General features: G+C 46.9%; 1 non-coding gene across 1 annotated transcript; it reads right to left on the reverse strand.

Moving 5' to 3' along the window:
* Positions 1-5,585: 5,585 nt before the first annotated feature.
* TRNAT-AGU lies at positions 5,586-5,659 on the reverse strand. The gene has a single exon. It is a non-coding gene; the product is annotated as a tRNA-Thr (tRNA).
* Between the last annotated feature and the right edge of the window lie 4,350 nt (positions 5,660-10,009).

A 10,009-nucleotide genomic window follows, 5' to 3' on the forward strand; every position in this document is an offset into this window, starting at 1 on the left:
ATAATACCTTCAAAGTAAAAGAAATTGACTTTATAAGTGCCCTGGTTTGATGAGGTCACCTTGTTTCACATCTCTGCCTGCTATGTCTTTTTGTCCAGTCTATGCTCTTTTCTCGAGGTGTCAAGTGTGCTTAAAGAGGGAACACAATCCATTAGGTTTGTCGGTGGGTTAATCGACGTTCCATTAGGTTCACTCAAGACTTGAGCTTTCCCATTTCTCCTTCTCCTCCGTCAATGAAACAATTCACTTCCCATCCATTAGTCTCTCCTAAGGGCAAGGTTGACGCTTTCAAAGTGCACCTAACCTCGGAAGCACCTGATCCATATTTCATGATGCCGTGAGACCTGTAATTGGTGCAAATCCCTCCAACTTCCAGAAGCCCAGAACAGCTCTTTGACATCCTTGGAAATGTAGCACAGCTTTAGCTGACCATAAAATTCTAAGTTGTTGAATCGACTTTCATTCAATCAGTTAAATGAAAGGTCTACTCACACTGCCTGGTCCCCCCCTCCCCCTTTACAAACCACCTACTGTTAGTAGGTGTGTCAGATTTATACCAATTTCACCCCATCTTCCACCTAGCTTGGCGTGATGTCCCCCATTCTTTTGGGAAGATTCATGGAGAATGCAGAGCAGGTCAAATCTTCTGAGAAGACACTACAGTCCATTGCAAGAGCATCTTCTCGTGAGATTTTGGGTGCTCTGTGTTCTCCAGGAACCCACTAGAAGGAGGATGATGGCATCCTCACCGAGGTTCCATGGGCAGAAGACAGGGGTGGGGTAAACCCTACGTTATTTTCTATACAGGTAAATCTTACGCATTCTAATAGTAGGTGATTTGTGAAGGGGGACAGGGCTGTGGTGGTGTCCTTCTTTTTCCCACAAGGTCCACTTTCAAGGAGTTTCATTATTTCCTCAAGGTCAACACTGTCTACTTCAGGACTTCCCTCATGGTGCACCTTGTCTCTGGAACTTTCATCCTCATGCTCTCGAGCATTCATCCTCCCTCCTGATGTTTATACTGTACGTTCCTCAAGGGCTACACCAATGGGATGGAAAACCTGCTACCTCCTTATAGGTTCTCCAGATGTTTACATATCTGTAACCTTGTCTGTGCTCTTAAAGTAGAACTGTGGCCAGACAGCTGACATATTCTTCACCTACCTACCCCAAACTAAAAGCAGCCCCTCCAATGACTGCCCCATTATAATATTTAAGGCACAGTTTTGATCCTTAATAAATCCTTCTGATCACCTTGCCATTGATGTCATGGGGATCACATGGACACCGTTCTGTTCCTTAATAAATCCATGTGAGCACCTTGTGATTGATATCACGAAGATCACATGACTTTGATTCTCAATAAATTCATGTGATCAACTTGTCATCAATGTCATGGAGATCACATGGACACGTGGCTTTATTTCTCAATAAATCTGTGCAATCCCCTTGCCATTGATGTCATGAAGATCACATGACTGTTCATCAACAAAGCTGTGTGATCACCATGCTAGCGATCAGATAGCTTGTTGGTAACTGTATGTTAAATGGAGTCTACCAGTTATCACGGGGCCCTTCACCGGTACTCAGGGGCGTAACTAGAAATCACAGGGCCTCATACCAACATTTTGTATGGGGCCCTGTGATTTCTATTTATGCCCTTGCAGAGCCCACCTGATATCCCAAACCACCCACCTGAGAGTGACCCTGCAGAAACCCACCATAGACTCTCTATGGTGGGCTCTGCAAGGTCTCAGGTGTGCTGCACACCTCTTACCTGTCAGCCACGATCCGCTGTCCACCTCCATGGCCTCCTCCTTCATCGTTGGGCCCGTCATCCTCCTCCGCTTCTGATGCCGGACCCAGCCTTCCTCCTCCACAGTTGCTGGCTGTCACTGACACAGCAGCGGCTGTGAGGAGTAATGCGCCGCTGCACAGATCACTGACAGAATGTCAGTGATCTAACAGCGACACGTTCCTCCTCACACCCGCCAGTGACAGCCAGCAGCCTGAGATGCCATAGCGCCCCAGGCGGCCCGCACGGCATCAGGGGGATTCCTAGCTGGGCCCCACAACGGCTGCCTGGGTCGCTATGGCGATTGTTACACCACTGCCGGTACTAGCAAAGACTCATCAGGATATAAAACACTGAACGTCTGTACTTGAAGAATGTGTCCATGAGGCGCGCGTTGCTACAGATTTTTTGTAGTTGGGTAACTTTGTCATAAATCTACCATATTATATAGTATCACGTCTATTTCCCGATAACAATAAGAGCTTAAAACCCAATTAGCGCTCATTTCTACACAAAGAATCAATGGCTTAGCTTCCTTCCGAAGTCTCCGCTCCCATTCCAAATCTCTCTTTATATCATGAAAATAATTATCACCCAGAAATCATCACATTTCATTCTTCTAATTAAGCCTCGGAGTAGATGGCTGCGTTTTCTCCCTCACAGCTCCACCTTCCTTATATCTCAGACTTATTATTATCATTTGTATTATTATTTATGGTTACCAAAAATAAGAATTCATAAAGAAGATAAATGAAGCCCCGCGCTAATTGCAGCACGTCCCGTCGTATGATGGAAACCGCGAGGTGGGCAAGAGAGGAAAAGCGAGACGTTGGTGATTCTTTAATTAAATGCGGAGGATTAATGTAATTAAATTGATGAATATGAATGAATATGAATGATGAATATTTTGGCCTGCCTTGTTGTAGAGCTAGGCTGCAGTACCTGACAATTGTCCATTAGGTGGCAGCAGAGTCTGGCTGATTTATACTCGGAGCGCATAGTCCACCTATGGTGGCTATAATAGTGGCATGCATTACCCTAAGCAGACACTAGGTGGCAGCAGAGTCTGACTGATTCCTAAACAGCCACTATTATTATTATTATTATTATTATTATACAGGATTTATATAGCGCTTTACAATATAAGGAAGACAATACAATTCAAGACAAGATGGTAAGGAGGGTTACATTTTCACTATGGGCCTGTTTATTCTGCAATAACCTGTATCATTATTCACGATAACAAAGTAATATATCATACACAAGCTCATAGTCCACCTATGGTGGTTATAAAAGTGGAATAAATTACCCTAAATAGCCATTAAGTGGCATCAGAGTCTGACTGATTTATACTCTGAGCACATAGTCCACCTATGGAGGTTATAAGAGTGACATGCAATACCCTAAACAGCCACTAGTTGGCAGCAGAGTCTGACTGATTTATACTCTGAGCTCATAGTCCACCTATGGTGGTTATAGGAGTGAAATGTATTACCTGCAATAGCCACTAGGTGGCAGCAGAGCCTGGCTAATCCCTGAACAGCCACTAGGTGGCAGCAGAGTTTGACTGATTTATACTTTGAGCACATAGTCCACCTATGGTGGTTATAAGGGTGAAATGCATTACCCAAAATATCCACTGTGTGGCAGCAGAGTCTGGCTGATTTATAGTCTGAGCACATAGTCCACCTATGGTTTTTAAAAGAGTGAAATGTATTACCCTAAACAGCCACTAGATGGCAGCAGAGTCTGGCTGATTTATACTCTTAGCACATACCGGTAGTCCTCCTATAGTGGTTACAAGAGTGAAATGCATTACCTGATATAGCCACTAGCTGGCAGCAGAGTCGACTGATCCCTAAACAGCCACTAGATGGCAGCAGAGTCTGACTGATTTATACTCTGAGCACATAGTCCACCTATAGTTTTTAATCAGAGTGGAATGTATTACCCTAAACAACCACTAGGTGGCATTGCAGCATCATTTTTCATGTATAATTAGTGCATTTGGACTTTGTGAAATGATTTTTATAGCTTCCGGCATTCAGAGAGGAGACAATGGGCAGATTTATCACTGCTAGTGAAGCAAAGGGGTCCCTGTCATGTAACTGATCTTATATCATGTCACGGCTTAATATGTTTTCCAACAGATGCAACATCGGCGGTCTACTATTGTTTATAAAAGCGACGCGGTATCAGCTCCCCTTTGCGAGAGTCTCTGGTTTTATTTCTTCAGCCGAATAAAACAGAATTTGATGGCAGCACCGGAAAGGCGTCACTAGATGGCAGCGCGGGACCGCCGATTTGTAAGCCGCGCACATACTCCAGCGACAGTGCTGCGCAGTGACATAAAATGATAATACGCGGACCCCGGTGGCCTCATTAACCAGCTCAGCTCTGTACACGGACCGCAGCAATGTTTACATTTCCTCTGTGTGTCTGTTTATTCTGCAATAATATTATCATTACCATAACAAAGTAATAAATACATTTATATTCACACTCTAATCGGTCGGCACGTACAGCTCTGTGCTGCGTGCACGGCCGTATCGGGCAGCTCCCGTGAAGGACAGGTGCTGCGTGTGATTAGTACGCAGCCCCCGTCCTTCTCTATGGGGGTACGCCGCCCTACGCTCACCTCAAGTGCAGGTCCGTAGGGATGCGTGTTTCCTGGCTCGGACGCAGGCAGGATCCATCCTGTCAGCGTACCCGTACGCACGGACGTGCAGGGCGGGTGAGCATAGGGGAGAGAGGAGGGGAGAGAGGAGGGGAGAGAGGAGGGGAGGGAGGAGGGGAGGAAGGGGTTAATTAGGGCTGAGTAAGGTAAAGTGAGGGTCGATAATGGGTTAAGAAGGAAATCATTTTATTTGAAGATAAGTGACTTGTGAGTGACATCATGTGCGCGATGGTCACACCTTTCATCTATATACAATGTAACAATGAGTGGCTGCCTCAGGTCCTGTGCTTGCTGGGGACCTCGCGATGCCTGTTTACAAAGCTTCCACTGCCTGCACAGCTCCCCTCCTGAGACCCTCCACACCCCTCCTGAGACCCTCCACACCGCTGCTGAGACCCTCCAATGATTTGGCTGTGCTAGGTCCTATGTTTGCTGGGGACCACGCAATAGACTTCTGGGGAACCACACGGTGCATGCTTACAGCTCCTCCCTTGCCAGCACATCCCCCCCTGCTGAGACCCTCCACACCCCTCCTGAGACCCTCCACAACCCTCCTAAAACCCTCCACACTCCTCCTGAGACCCTCCGCACCCCTCCTGAGACCCTCCACACCGCTTCTGAGACCCTCCACACCCCTGCTGAGACCCTCCGCGCCCCTGTTGAGACCCTCCACACCCCTCCGCACCCCTGTTGAGACCCTCCGCGCTCCTGTTGAGACCCTCCACACCCCTCCTAATACTTTCCACACTCCTCCTTATATCCCTCCTTGTACCATTCATGTGCACTCCCATGATGCTCTAGTACCCATTCATGTGCACTCCCATGATGCTCTAGTACCAGTCATGTGCACTCCCATGATACTCTAGTACCAGTCATGTGCACTCCCATGATGCTCTGGTACCCATTCATGTGCACTCCCATGATACTCTAGTACCCATTCATGTGCACTCCCATTATACTCTAGTACCCATTCATGTGCTCTGGTACCCATTCATGTGTACTCCCATGATCCTCTAGTACCCATGACTGAGGTGTGTTCAGTTGCATCTCAGGGACATCCAGTGATTGGGGAGGAAGAAAATCAATACTCCTGGAGGAAAAAAACATCACACAAGGCACTGCTGAGATTCGAACTCAGGATCTCCTGTTTACTAGACAGGCGCTTTAACCAACTAAGCCACAGCGCCCTGATGTAGGGCAGCCATCCACAATGCATAGCACAGGCCAACATCGAGCTCTCCATATGCCAGTGGTGGTCAATTTTATTGAGGGCCCCAGATGTGGCCCTTGATATAACCAAAGGGCCACACAGTGAATGTATTGCTACAAAAAGATGTCAAAGAGAGCAGGCATACTACAGATATACTACAGGAGATGGTCAGAGACTGCAGAAATTCCAGAGACGATGGTCAGAGACTGCAGACATCCTAGCGACATGGGGAGAGACTACAGACATTCTACCGAAGATGATCAGAGACTGTAGACATCCCACAGAAGATGGTCAGAGACTGCAGACACACTGCAGGAGATGGTCAGAGACTGCAGACATTGTACAGGAGATGGTAAGGGACTGCAGACATAAATATCATGATAACCAGCATGGGGTCAGAGAACTCCTGGAGGTCAGGTGTTGATTGCATTTATATGATTGGAGCTAGCAGGTGTCATTAAGCAGATAGAGAGAGATAAAAACACCCGCTAGCTCCAATCATGCAAATGCAATCAACACCTGACCCCCAGGAGGTCTCTGACCCCATGCTGGTTATTATAAGCAGCTACGGTCATTGTTCAGGTATTCTAACAGCCAAGGGGCAGCAGAAAAGGATCCTCCATTCACACAGGCAGCAAGCTGCAGCCACTTTAGGGTATTCTGAAAACCAAAAGCCCACAGGGGTGGTTGCTCCATCCATGCAACAAATCGGTTGCAGCCACGGTAGGATATTCTGACAACCAAGAGTCAGTAGTGGAGGTTCCTCCATCCACACAGCCAATCATCTACAGTCACTGTTTGGATAATCTTACCGCTAATGGGCCGGCAGGGAAGGTTCCACCATCCACACAGCCAATCAGCTACAGTCACTGTTTGGATATTCTAACAGCCCCTGGCTGGCAGGGGAGGATCCTTCATCCATGCTCATTAGCTTGCAATGAGGAATCAAGTGACTTTTCCCTTTGAGCCAGTGAACTAAACAAGAAAGATCTTAAGGTCAATGGCCAGCTCCACTGTGTCCTACAGAAATTGGGTACAATGCCTCAAATTCACCCTCATTACCTGTATCTCATGCTCTTTTTCTCTTCTACCGTAAGGCCATGCGTACGCAGAAAGCCCTCAAGTCTGCGGTCTACCTGTCGGTGAGTGACCCAACGGTGACGCGATGACAGCGGCTCCCCCAGTCCTGACCCAAGCGCTCTTCGTTTCCATCCTCCACCACTGCGAGGGCTTCCAAAGAGGTCACTGCATGAGGCTTTATAGGTGTTCATGAGCAACGGGCAAAATGGGTAATGGTGGACAAGGCGATGGTAACGGTGTCTGGCAAGTAATGAGTGTTAACTACTAATGACAGAGAGCAGACAGGTGGTCAATGGTGGAAGAAAGTAGAAGAAATGAAGAAGATGTTGATGGAGGGGAAAAAAAGAACGTTTTGAAGATGAAGGGAAGTGAATATAATGATGAATAAATGGTTAAAGATGTGGATGGAAGATGGGGTGATGAGTTGGGACCAGAGAGACGGAGACGACAGTAGGCTCTGATCTGTGTGCTGAGCCAATGCTAGAGAGATTAAACATTACTCTCGCCTGAGATATCTCACAGGAACGCCAAGTGCCACATCCATGTCCCTTCTGTGTCAGAGAGCCTGGGGGGGGGGGTCACAGCTGAGGCACGGAACTCCATGCCAACAAGAGACGGTGAGAAAGAGGAATAAAGAAGACAGAGCAATAGAGTGTAAAATGAAGGATGGAGTTTACGGGTGGAACCTGAAGGAGTCAGCAGAAGAACCTGTTAAAGCCCATTTTCTTTTTCTTTTTTAGGCTCGTATATAGTTGTGAGGAGCCGGAACCTCTGTTTTTTATTGCTGTCTCTTTTCCTGTTGGGGAGATTCACCTTCTCTGTTTGTCCTCTTGGTCACCAAGACTGAAGTCATGGGAAATCCAATCCTGGTCACTGAAGTGATGGGAAATCCAATCCTGGTCACCAAGACTGAAGTGATGGGAAATCCAATCCTGGTTATCAAGACTGAAGTGATGGGAAATCCATTCCTGGTCACCAAGACTGAAGTGATGGGAAATCCAACCCTGGTCACCAAGACTGAAGTGATGGGAAATCCAATCCTGGTCACCAAGACTGAAGTGATGGGAAATCCAATCCTAATCACCAAGACTGAAGTGATGAGAAATACAATCCTAGTCACTAAGACTGAAGTGATGGGAAATCCAATCCTGGTCATCAAGACTGAAGTGATGGGAAATCCATTCCTGGTCACCAAGACTGAAGTGATGGGAAATCCAATCCTGGTCACCAAGACTGAAGTGATGAGAAATCCAATCCTAGTCACAAAGACTGAAGTGATGGGAAATCCAATCCTGGTCACCAAGACTGAAGTGATGGGAAATCCATTCCTGGTCACCAAGACTGAAGTGATGGGAAATCCAATCCTGGTCACCAAGACTGAAGTGATGGGAAATCCAATCCTAATCACCAAGACTGAAGTGATGAGAAATACAATCCTAGTCACTAAGACTGAAGTGATGGGAAATCCAATCCTGGTCATCAAGACTGAAGTGATGGGAAATCCATTCCTGGTCACCAAGACTGAAGTGATGGGAAATCCAATCCTGGTCACCAAGACTGAAGTGATGGGAAATCCAATCCTGGTCACCAAGACTGAAGTGATGAGAAATCCAATCCTAGTCACAAAGACTGAAGTGATGGGAAATCCAATCCTGGTCATCAAGACTGAAGTGATGGGAAATCCATTCCTGGTCACCAAGACTGAAGTGATGGGAAATCCAATCCTGGTCACCAAGACTGAAGTGATGGGAAATCCATTCCTGGTCACCAAGACTGAAGTGATGGGAAATCCATTCCTGGTCACCAAGACTGAAGTGATGAGAAATTAAATCCTGGTCACCAAGACTGAAGTGATGGGAAATCCAATCGTGGTCACCAAGACAGAAGTGATGAAAAATTCAATCCTGGTCATCAAGACTGAAGTGATGGGAAATCCATTCCTGGTCACCAAGACTGAAGTGATGGGAAATCCAATCCTGGTCACCAAGACTGAAGTGATGGGAAATCCAATCCTGGTCACCAAGACTGAAGTGATGAGAAATCCAATCCTAGTCACTAAGACTGAAGTGATGGGAAATCCAAGTTCTTCATTGGACAATGGACAGAATACCCAACATTGACAGAAGCTGGTTGGTTGTGTGGATGGAGGAACCTCCCCTGCTGCCTCTTGGCTGTTAGAATACCTGAACTATGACTGCATGTCCACCTTGACAACTGTCTGTAAGAGGACTCCCCCTCACTATGGATGGATCTCCTCTCACAACAGGAAGTAAAAGAAAATCTCTTCAGTGGAACGCAGATGACCAAAAACAAAACCTGTTGGGTTTTAAAGCCCAACTTCTGGCACAATGGGCTTACTGCAGTTGTATCATCCCTTTGCTCTAACCTCCCATAATAAAGATCTTCCTCCTTTTCCACTTCAAATCATAAAGCAGAACTCGGGGGACATTTTTTTAATTAACCGTTACAGTGGAGCTACTCCCGCACTGCAAGCGTTAAAGGAGAACTTTGGGGTCAGTACTTTTCCCCATAGTTTTCCTTAGGGTAACGGGAGGACACAAACTAGCGTCCTCTCGTCACCCTAAGTTCAGTATACCGCGAGCTACAGCTCGCCATATACTGAGATGCCGTAGCTGAAGCGGATCCCGACAATTATGTCTGGATCCGCCCAGCTGCATGATTGACAGCTGGCTCTGCCTATCTAGAGGCAGAGCCAGCTGTACCCGCCCCCTCCCCCGTCCGTTCCGCCAGTCAGCGCTGGAGGATCGGAGCGGTGAGGGAGGAATCCAGTCCCTCCCCACATCATTTGGGCAAAATGGAGAAATATTGTTGATATCTCTCAAAATGTTTTTCAAAATTTCAGGGGAATTTAAACTCTTTTTGCTCTCCTGAGGAAGCCGCTTGGATGTGTTGTGAAGCATCTTCCAGTTGAACATTATGGACAACTGCCGGCCACATTGACATTTATAAGTAAGGGTCTATAAGGGTTCTGTCCCTTCCTCTGTCTCATTTCCTAACACTCGCTCTGGATGTGAGAGAGAGAGATTCTTCTCTCTCACATCCAGGAGAGGATTCTGGGATGAGGATAATGTCGCTTGGAGCAAACAGAGTGTGCTGATGATAACAGGCCCTGACACCTCTAGGTCAAAACGCGCTTTCCCCTTTGTCCTGGGCCGGGTCACATGAATGTATATATAATAATATCCCGCGGTGTGTTTACATCGTCTGTTTGGCTCGCCCCCCCCCC

This window comes from Nanorana parkeri, unplaced genomic scaffold (assembly GCF_000935625.1).
Source record: "Nanorana parkeri isolate BGI_ZX_2015 unplaced genomic scaffold, ASM93562v1 scaffold2654, whole genome shotgun sequence".
Classification (NCBI taxonomy): domain Eukaryota; kingdom Metazoa; phylum Chordata; class Amphibia; order Anura; family Dicroglossidae; genus Nanorana; species Nanorana parkeri.